We start from the raw sequence: 11377 nt of genomic DNA on the forward strand, positions 1-11377 counted from the left end.
AATAACTTTGAAACTTTGGGGCAGGGGTACGGGGATCTGCAGAGAGGTCCCCCCACCAAAAAAAAGCAGTTCACGGTAAACGGGGAGCTATTGCATTATTCCTGCAAAGCCGCCTTTCCAGGTGGCCTGGCCCCGGCTTCCCGCGCCGCCTCCGCGCACGGCCCTGCCCCGGCCCCTGCCCGAGCGCCCCGGCCCCGCGCGCCCCAACCTCGCGCGCCGCTGGGGACGCGGTTGGCCGGGCCTCTGCCCCGCGGGGCTCGGCCGCGCCAAAGCACTCACCTCGGCCGGGCTGCGCTCCCCGCGGGCCTGCGCCGAGCCCGATAAATGGTATGCTATGACTAGAGGTATGATTACGTTATTATTATTAGTAATAATAAGAGTAAATGCTATTTAATTACGGGCGGCCGCATCCTGCTCCCGGCGCCGCCGCCCGGGCAGCTCGGTCCATGTGGCTCCGGAGCGCTTCACTTTCATTTCCAGCCCCCTCGGCCGGCCGCTCGCGGCAGCGCCCGCTGGAAGCTCCGTCTCCTTGCAGCTCTCCCTCCTCGGGTCCTAGAGAGCGCAGCTCCTCCTCGCCCCAGTCGCGCCCGGGGTGGGCGGCGCGGGCTGCGCACCTTGAGGGGGGTGGGGAGGGAGGAGGGAGTCTGGAAGCCCCCCTTCCCGGTGGACGGTTTATGCCTGGAATTCACCTTGATTTTCTTTTAAAAGTGCCCTTCCTTTTCTGGGCTTTTCTTCTGGCGGTTGTGCATTTCTGGGCGGATGCTGGACCAACCTCTGTTTTCCCCTCACCACCAACACCACCACCTCCAAACCCAGCAAAAAGCCACGCTTGGCTTTCCAGGTATTTTGCTGAAGGAAGACATCTTCAAGCCCCTGCTCGGGTTGTGCCCTTTTCGTTAAGAAGGACTGAATCAGGATCTCATTTGGCTGGCGTTGGTAGGAAGTTAAAAAAAAAAAAAATCAATGACTCTTGTTTAAGAAGGCCTGGCTGATTTTATTCAAGGAAGGGCCATCATGGTGGGTTTAGGGACCACTGCAGAGGGCTTTTGCAGTGATGCAGAGACACTGGGCTCAGCCCTGAATTCAGCATAACATGAACTGGCAAGGAGCAGGGCAGGGTCAGCGGCCAGGAAGGTAAGGATAAAATGTGAGCAAGCCCCACCCAACAGGCTTCTTTTCAAGTGTTTTTAAAGTCGGGTTTTTTGTTTGTTTGTTTTTGGGTTTTTTTTGTGTGTGTGCTGGTGTTTTGGCTGTTGGTATGTGTGTGCATGGTGGCCAAAGGAGGGCATCAGAGCTCCTGAAACTGGAGTCTCAGATGGTTGTGAGCCGTTGTCTGGGTACTGGGAACTTAACATGGGTCCTCTAGAAGAGCAGCTGGTGCCTTTAATGGCTAAGCCATCCTCTCTTAAAGATGGGTCATGTGCTGCTACATCACTTTGGGGGAATAAGTAGAGGAAGAGGATCCCAGGTTGATATTGATGCTGTGCAAAGGCGGGAGGTAGGGGCTTGGGGTTGAACAAACTTAGCAGGATTCTTGCTAAAATTTGGACAATTAGGTCAGGCTTGTCAGAGAACAATTTGAGGCAGAGGCAGGCCAGATCTCTGTGAGTTCGAGGCCAGTCTGTTCTAAACAGCAAGCTGCAGGACAGCCAGGACTACAGAGAGAAACACTATCTCAAAAATAATGATAATGAATAAAATTTAAAAGTAAAATTCAGAGAATCTAGAAATAAATACACAAGCCTAAAAGTCTAGGCCTATTTGAAAAGCTCAGGGGAGCCTTGGTAGAATTCTATCATAGAAAGCCTCTTTGTTGGGGGTCTTTCTAGAAGGGGCTTAAGGTTGCTAAGAGGACCGAGATAAAAGAGAGGCTAACCAAACAGATGATTTGTAAGCAGTCACGGTATAGCCTCAGAAATGGTTATAGACAGGCAGGATCCAGATCTATTGATTCCAAATAGTGTTTGCCCTACACAATAGGCACCGCCCTCTTGATTCCTGGAACCCGATCCCAGGAAGCAGTGTCCCGCTCTCCTCTTCATTTTGTGCACGTGTGTGTATGTGTATTTAATTTATGGCAGATCAGCTGTGAGCCTGGCAGGCTTCATCTCTACAAATGTTATCTCTTTGACAAACACTTGTGCCAGACATACCCTTGGGAGTTAGGGCTATAACAGGGAGACGAATTTTAAACAGTTAAATATGCTATAGCAGGTGCCTAGAAAGAACAAGAATCTAGGGCTCTGTTGGCTTATTCACAAAAAGAATCCTGGAAAACGGGTTTTAGCATGCCCATTTCACAGGTGGGTAACTGACGCTCAGAGATTAAGCTGTCCAAGGGGCAGCTTTGACTCCAGAGTCTCTGTGTCGTACATGACCTCTGGAAGTTTCTAGTAACTCTTTTTTTCAGGGCACGTTGGAAAGGGAACAAATGCTCATATGTTTCTCTCTCTCTCTCCCTCCTTCTTTTTACCTTGTTGTTGCTGCTGTTACTGTTTTTTGAGACAGGGTTTCACTGTGTAGCCCTGGATGTCCTGAAACTCACTCTGTAGACTAGGCTAACCTCACAGAGATCGGCCTGCCTCTGCCTCCTCGTGCTGGGACTAAAGGTGTGTTACCAGGCCCTGCCTGCTTCTGCCCTTGCAAAAGTTCTTCAGCTCTTTCCAGGATGTGGCTGCCTCCTTCCTCTTCACTACCCTGAGATTAGCAAGCACAAAACCAGGCCCTGGGATGATGAGAGGGGACAATCTCAGAAGCAGAAGCAGAATGCAGTGGCTCTCAGATGTCACTGGTGTTTATGTGGAAACAAGCCTTGGGTGACTTGGGATGGACTCAAGATGATGGGCTCAGGGTGGAGACAGCCTGAGCATGGCGACTTAAGTGTGGGCATGTTGGGCGAGGGCTTCTGGGTAATATGGTGAGAATCCGTAGGCTAACACTAGGAATACTTAAGATTCCTTGCTTTGGCATTTGTTGACTGTCTGACACACACCCCCCTAAAGCAAACCAAGCAATCTTAGAGTATCGGTTACCTCCTATCTCAAATCAAGAGTAAAACAAACAAACCATTGAGCCAGCTAGGCATTGGGGCATACACCTGTTATGGAGGCAGGAAGCAGGAGAATCAGACATTTAAGGCCAGCCTCAGCTAGCCCAAATTCTAGAAGACTGAACGATACCGGTGCCCAAACCTCATGTGCTCTCTGCCGAAGTGTCCCTGGCAGCTTACCACATCAGGCATCGCTGTTAGTAGCGTTCATTTCGGGGGTCAGGCTACTGAAGGCAGCTGGATTATTACACCCCGCCTCAGATGAATTAGCTGGCGAGAGGCCCGAAGATTCTGCCATCCCGAGCTGCTGGTGAAATGCAGATATCCTTCCAAGAGGAATGTCTGCTAATTAAGGGAGATTTGGCAGGATGCTGGCGTCTAAGGTTTTCAATATGGCATCAGTTTGTTAAGCTGGACTGTCAGAGATGTCCCAGCCAGAGGTGAGGTGCTTTGTTGGAGATGAGTACCAAGAATCTCATACCAGTAGACTGTTTTTGGAGGAGTCCTAATATTCAGCTGTGAGCTCCTGTGTCCTCACAGCAAAGCTGAAAGAGCATTAACAGCCCCTACCTATTTATCCTGAGCAAAGGTATGCTTTTTTTTTATTAAGTCTCTTTTTTAAATTTATTTATCTAATATGCATTGGTGGTGGTGGTGGTGGTGTGTGATCCCCTGGAACAGGAGTTACAGTCAGTTATGAGTTGTCATGTGGGTGCTGGGATTGAATCCTGATCCTTTGGAAGAATGGCCAGTCCTCTTAACTGCTGAGCCCTCTCTCCAGCCCCAATATAGTAAGTTTCTTACCATCTTAAAAGCCCTAAAAAGGTAGGGGTCATTTTTTATCTACTTTCAGGTGAAGAACAGACCCAAGCAGTTAGCGACTAGGTCAAGGTCACACATCTAAGGAAGAGACAGGGGCATGATTCAGTCTCAGACTTGCTGGCTATCCCACAAGCCATAACCACTGTTCCTCAGGGGGAACATCTCAATTCTGGATCTGTCATTCGTTACCCCCAAGGACTTGTCACGTGGGTGAGCCACTGGAGAAGGGAATCCGGGGCACATGCTCTGGACCTTGAGGAATTGATAAGGATATCATGTATGTATCCTTTCAGTGTGAACCTTCCGCACCAGGCGTAGACTGTTATCTCCAAGGAGAGCCTGAGCACGTGGCAACCTCAGTTGTCGAAGTCACGTTTGGGTTCATCTTCTCATTCCAGAAACATTCGTTGCGTTCATTGCCCAGTCCCAAGTTTTCACAGCTCTCGCACAGTGCCAGGTCTGTGACAAGATTTTAACTTGGTAACGCTCAGGGAAGGACCCAGGATGCATTCATAGCTCTAGTCTTAAGTTCCTTCTTCCTCATCTGTAAATTGGGTTCGTGGCAGAGCGAATGTGTCCCCACTAGAGGCATGTATTGAAACCCTCAATCCTCAGTGTAATGCTTGTATGATGTGAGACCTTCTGGTGATAGTCAGACCACGTGGGTGGGGTTCACGTGACTAGGACTAGTGCCCTTGTAAGAAGAGACACCAGAGAGGGTTGCAGGTGAAGGTACGTCAAAGGGCGGCCATCTGTAAACCAGGAAGAGGGCTGTCTGTATGCAGCCTGACTGTGCTGGGATCCTGGACTCCAGACGTTCCAGACCTGACTAAACGCTCTGTGTCACTAAAGTCCCCCGGCCTGTGGTACTTGTTAATACAACCTGGGGTAACACGGAGGAAATCGCAAGATGATGCACAGTCACACACTGACTGGCAATGGGAACGAGCTTTGAAAAATACATCAGTAGGTGATTTTTATCACTGTGCAAACACTGTAGAGTATACTTGCACAAACCTGGATGAGACCCTACCTGGGCTACATGCTTGCTGTCATATATGTTGTTCTTTGTTATTGGAAACCTCATTGTGGTGATTGTTCTTATCCTATAGGTTTTGTGATGATTATTTTATTTTATTTTTGAGACAGGGTCACACTTATATAACCCTGGCTAGCCTTGAACTCAGAGATCTGGTTGCCCCTACCCCTAAGGGCTGCAAATTAAAGCACATACCTCCACCCCTGGCCTGATTACTTTCATTATTTGTATATTTTATTGCTGTTTCCAAACAAAACACAGTAACGCACACACTACCACTGAACTAAATTCTCAGTCCCCCTGATGGTGGATTTTACGTGTAACGCGAGGGTGTCTAGACTACAAATAATGCCAACCGTTATTCCAGGCATCTCAGTGAGGACGTTTAGCATTTAAATTGGCAAGCGGAGTAAAATAGACCACCCTGTGTAAGGGAGGGGGGCCTCAGCCAGTCAGTGGGAGGAGCGCATCCTCTGCCTTCAGGCTGGGACAGTAGGTTTCGCTTTGTGCCTTCGGCCTCCATTTGAAACATTACTTCTTCCCTGAGCTAACCCTCCAGACTGGAAATAATATCATCAACTTTCTTGAGTCTCCAATTTGGTAAATACAAATCTTAGGACTTGTCACAGGGTTGGGCACAGAGCTTAAAGTAGAACCCTTGGAGGGCCCTGGGCTTGCTCCCGATCAGACCATGGAGGACAGCGTGGGGACTGTCAGTCGCCACTCTCCTGTGTAAACAAGTCTATCCATCCAGCCATTCAATTAGTTCTGTTTCACTGGAGAACCCTGAAGCTGGGTCACTGGATAAGTAAATCATGCAAAGCTTTGATATCTATCTATCCATCTATCTATCTATCTATCTAACATTTATGGGTGTCCTGGACTCACTTTGTAGAACAAGCTGGCCTCGAACTCACGGAGATCTGCCTGCCTCTGTCTCCTTGAGTGCTGGGATTGTGCGTCGCCATGCCCAGCTGCATCTGTGTAAATGTTAATTTAAAAATAAGAGGATGGGGGTGGGGGAGGCTGGGGAGATGGCTCAGCAGTTAAGAACGCTGACTGCTCTTCCAGAGGACCCAGGTTCAATTCCCAGCACATCAAATTAAAATTAGAATAAAACAATAAGAGAATGGAGGCATAGTGGCCCCAGCACTAGAGAGGCAGAGACAGGCAGATCACTGTTTAGTGAATGTGATAGTATTTGAATCCTTAGTACCCTATTGGTGGTGGCACTGTGCTTCCTGGGGAGGTGTTGGGGGTGTGGTCTTGCTGAAGAAAATACATCATTGGGGCTGGGGCTGGTGGCACATGCCTTTATTAATTAATTTATTTATTTCTCAGTGTAGCATTGGCTGTCCTAGACTTGCTTTGTAGACCAGGCTGGCCTGGAACTCACAGGGGTCCACCTGCCTCTGCCTCCCAGTGCTGGGATCACAGGTGTGCACCACCACGCCCAGCAACTTTTGGTGTCTTTAAAAACTCAGTTAGGTTATTGTAAACATGTTTTTGTTTTAATCCCAGGTGTGGGATATGGGGGTCTGAGAGGGGCCCTTTGCCAGCTGCAGATAGGAGGACACTGAGAGGGAGTAAGTGCCAGAGCCCAGAGAGTGCTCAGGCTCCATGGAAGAAGAAGGAAGAAGGCTGCTGCTCCTCCTCCCAGCTGCTCCGGGTTGCTGTGGTTGCAGTTTGATGAGAAGAAGCTTGAGATATCCTGAAACAAAGATTGGACTTGCCCCAAGCAACCAGCCTAAACAGCAGGAAGCAGCAAAAGAGAACTATGGTCCCTCTCCCTACTAACCTTCTTTCTCCCCTACCTGGTGTTGGAAGGGATTGGAGTGGAGAAGGGAGGTAGGGGCAAAAGAATCCAAAATAAAATAGGGTTCAAGACCAGCGCTGCACCTACCTCTCAAACTACAAGCCCAAATAAACTCTTTTTCTTTAAGTTTCTTTGGTCATGGTGTTTTATCACCATGACAGAAAAGTCGTTACTACAGGGGTTGGTACCAGAGAGTGGGCTATCGCTCTGGAGAACCTGGCCGGATTGCTTCCTGAATGAGCGTGGAAGACTTTGGAACGCTGGACTAGAGAAATGGTTGAATGTTGTAAGCAGAGCTTTAGTGGTGTGCGGTAGTAGAACCTGGAGGTCTAGTGTCGAGAACAATGTGGACTGTGGGGGGCAGGCTCAGAGCTTTCAGAAAAAATTACTAGCTAGCAATGGGACTGGAGGCCATTCCTGTGTTTTGGCTGCTTTTTGCCATTGACCTGAGAATTTGCTTTAAAAGGATGGATTCATTCTTTGGGCCGAGACGATTTCAAGACTGTTATACGGGTCTACAGTGAAAAAGAATAAACTCAGCAGAAAGAACACAAAATTCACAATTGAAGAAGAAAAAGCACCACTAAATAGGACGTTGCAGCCAAGGCTGGTGCTGAAAGACATGAGATCAGCACTGTTAATGGAGAGGCTGGCTGCTCTAAAATGGACTAAATGGAAGGGTGCCCTCAGGGGTACCTCACCCTGCTAAGTTTCCAGTTTGTGAAAGGAAAAGACCTGAAGGTTTTTTGATCCTAGAAAGCAACTGCAAACAAAAGCTGCTGCTAATGTAGTTCAAGGGGTTCATTCCAGGCTGTTGGCGGATCTTGGCAGTGACGCCCACATGGTACTGCCTTCAGACACAGGAAGGATACAAAAAAAAAGGTGTTATAGATCTTCCTCTGTGGTTTCAGAGAGCCACCAAAGCCAAGCAGCATGTGACAGAGGAGTTCCTGACCCTGAGAAGGCAGGAAGTCCCCGAAGGCCATTGAATGAAGCTGTGAAAGTGAAGCCTGGGTTGCCTTGGAGACCCCAAGATGTTGCAGAGGCTAGAGCCATGGGATATCTGTCAAGAAGACATGCACACAGGAAGTAGAACTAGCTGAGAGAGAGAGAGAGAGAGAAAGAGAGTTATGTTGCAAGTGTCAAAGCTAAAAGGACAGAGTTATCTAAAACCTTCAGAACTGAGGTTTCAGATATCAGGGCTGGAGAGATGGCTCAGCAGTTAAGAGCACTTGCTGCTCTTGCAGAGGACCCTGGTTCAATTCCTAGCAACCACTCCATCGTTGACTCCAGTTCCAGGGGATCTGTAAAACCTGGACCCTGTTGGCACCAGGCATGCACATGGTATGCATACAAACATTCAGGCAAAATACTTGTACATATAAAATATAAATAAATAAATAAGAAAATTATTAAAAAAAAAAAAAAAGCCCTAAACATCAAGAATGGAGCTATAAGTTTGGGCCTTGCGCTGCTGGTTTTCAGTCTTGCTTTGGTCCAGTAATTCCTTTCCTGCCTTTTGAAATGGTGATGTAAACCAAGTGGTAGTGTTGGGGTATGCACGCCTTTAATTCCTGCACCCTTATCCTTCTGGAACCATAAACCCAAAAGAACTGGTTCTTCTGTAAGTTGCCTTGCGCATTTTTTTTTTTTTAAAATCATAGCAACAGAAAGGTAACTAATACAGGGAGACCTTATCTCAAATAAATGAATTACTATATCAGGCATGATGGGGCACGTCTGTAATTCCAATACTTGAGGATGGGGGGCAGGAGGTTTAGGAGTTCAAAGCTGTGGTGGTTTGAATGGGTAAGCCCCCCCCATAGACTGATGTGTTTGAATGCTTGGCCCATAGGGAGTGTCACTATTAGGTGTGGCCTTGTAGGAGGAAGTGTGTCACTGTGGGGGCTGAGGTCTCCTATGCCCAAGCTCCGCCCAGAGTGGTACACAGTCTCCTGCTTCCTTAGATCAAAATGTAGAACTCTCAGCACCCTGTCTGCCTGCACTCTGCAATGCTTCCTACCATAATGATAAAGGACTCAACCTCTGAAACTGTAAGCCCAGCTCAATTAAGTACTTTCTTTTATAGGAGTTGCCTTGGTCATAGTGTCTCTTCACAGCAAAACAAAACAAAACAAAACAAAAAACCTGCTAACACAGAAAGCATCCTTGAATTGAATTCAGATTCTCAAGTGTGACAGTGATACTAAAAAACAAAAAACAGAAACGAAAAAAAACCCCCAACACTGAAGAAGGCCATCAAGATGGGTCACCAGAAAAGGTCCCTACTGCCATGCCTGTGGCACTTCCACACACACAAATAAACAAGTGTAAAATGGTTTTCCTCATTTGAGGTAGTGGGGGATGGTGGAGAGAAGGCTCAGAGATTCAGAGCACTGGATGCTCCTCCAGAGGATCTGGGTTCAATTTCTAGCACCCATATGGTGGTCTACAACTGTCTGTAGCCTCCAGGGGCACTGGCACCCTCTCTGGTCTCCACAGGTACAAGGTACACAAAGAGAGCATAGATGTACGTGCAAGCAAAGCACTAATATACATAAAACAATTCAATTAAAAATTCTTGAAGGGGCTGAATATATTGCCCAGCAGTTAAGGGAAATTGCTGCTCCTCCGGAGAGAGGAGAGACCAGGGTTCAATTCCCAGCACCCACATGGCAGCTCACAGCAATCTGTAACTCTAGCTCCAGAGGATCTGACACCTCTAGGTGCACTACACAAACACGGTGCACAGACATACCAGCAGCCAAAACACCCACACACATCAAATAACCTTTTTAAAAGAGGATCATGAGCCTCAAGCATAAGGTCAACTAGTGACAGACAACAACAAGCAAATAAATAAAATGCAGGCATTAACCGTGGTTTCAGTTGTTCTCAATGTATTATTATGATCATCCCTGCACTTGGGAACCTGAGTCAAGAGGTCATAAGTTCTAGGCCAGCTTGGGTTATTTGGTAAGTCTGACCCTATCCAAAAGTAAATAAATAAATGCAAAAGTTACATAAAACAAAACAAAACAAAACAAAAAACCCCTCATACAGGGCTGGAGAGACAGCTCTGAGGTCAAGAGCAGGCACTGCTCCTAGAGAGGCCCTGAAGCATTGATATCAAACATATTATTTACATAATGGTAAGAAAGGTGGCCTGGCAGTGGTGGTACACACCTTTAATCCCAGTACCGGGGGTAAGGAGGATCGCAGGCAGGTGTACCTCTGAGTTCAAAACCAGCCTGATCTACAAGTGCTTTCCAGAAGAGCCAGGGCTACAAAGGGAAACCTTGCCTCCAAAACCCAAAACCAACCGAACAAAATTTACTAGTTTTTTAAAAAAGGTATATAGATGTTTTTGCCTGTAAGTATGTTTGTGTACCACATATGTGCAATGCATACAGAGGCCAGAAGGTGGCTTTGGATCCCTTGGAACTGTAGTTACCATCTACTCTGAGACACCATGTCGGTGCTGGGAATTGAACCTGAGTCTTCCGGATGGGCATCTGGAGTGATTATCTGCTGAATCATCTCTCCAGCCCTACCCCCAACCCCACCACACACACACATTTTTTTGTTTATATTCTTTGAGAGTAAGTTGCAGACATCATGCTCCTTTATCTCTAATCACTTCAGCAGTTTTCTTCAAGAAGACTGTCTTACTCTGAAAATATAGAGGAAAATACAGTTCCCTCCAATCTCTCGTTCAAAAGTTAGCACAGGCTACTGATGGGGTTCCGTTCAGAGTTTTTTCCCGACACACCCAACATACAGTTACTTATTCGTAGCAATGGTTAGGTGTCCTCTTAGGACTTGTGCCATGATGAGGGTAAAAAGACTGCTACTGTTATTTTCTTTCCCATCATACCTACCCCACAGTACCATCAAAAGAATAAACTTAATGTCTGATACTAGCATTTAGTATACAGGCAAGTTTTGCTAATCATTTTAGTATTGTCCTTTATAGCAAACCTCTGTTGTCCAGTGAAAGATGAAATCAAGGCCCAGGTATTTCATGTGGCAAATATGGCTTTTTCATATTTATGTATTTATTTTTCAGTGCTAGAAATGAACCCAGAGCCTTGTGCATACACTTACCACTGAGCTATGCCCACAGAGCAACCACCTTCTCTGTACTGAAGTCAGTAACATTCTTCAATCTGCATGGCACACAACATTTTGGAACAATACAAACCAATTATTCTAGAAGATGGACTTGGTTTTATTTCTTTTTCTTTTTTTTTCATGATTTTGTTAATTTTATATAAAGAATGCGCGGCGATGCTGTGTCTTCGATATGCCACCATATGAGGCTATGAAGATGGGTGTTTGTTCTGTTATTGATGTTAATATGAACCACTTGGCTAAGGCGATGCCTGCAGGTTATCCCTCCTACAAAAATGACCGTTTTCCAATTTTTAAAATTATCGATGAATTCTTGGAGTTTCCTTTTAATTTCGTGGGAATTAAAAGAAAAAAAAAAGAGAGAGAGAGATCCATGCCTTTGACAGCAGCGACTTTATCAATAAAGTTGCATAAATGAGAGCGCAAAGCTCTACGTGAGGGTGAGGCTGCTTTGCCGCATGGTCTACCGGAATTTGTAGTCTGCGGGCGCTCCCAACACCAGAAGCCCGAGAGGGCG

The 11377-nt window shown here is 46.8% G+C and overlaps 1 protein-coding gene across 2 annotated transcripts in view; it reads right to left on the bottom strand.

Moving 5' to 3' along the window:
* Positions 1–504, bottom strand: part of Zc3h7b (zinc finger CCCH-type containing 7B) — a 44539-nt gene extending 44035 nt beyond the window's left edge. Inside the window, exon 1 of one of the 2 annotated variants that reach the window (XM_060388994.1) lies at positions 280–504. The gene's annotated coding sequence lies outside the window, so the exon portion shown is untranslated. The remainder of the gene's footprint in view (positions 1–279) is intronic. The other variant, XM_060388993.1, reaches the window with a different exon arrangement.
* Positions 505–11377: the final 10873 nt, after the last annotated feature.

The sequence above is a fragment of the Meriones unguiculatus genome, chromosome 8 (genome assembly GCF_030254825.1).
Source record: "Meriones unguiculatus strain TT.TT164.6M chromosome 8, Bangor_MerUng_6.1, whole genome shotgun sequence".
NCBI lineage: Eukaryota > Metazoa > Chordata > Mammalia > Rodentia > Muridae > Meriones > Meriones unguiculatus.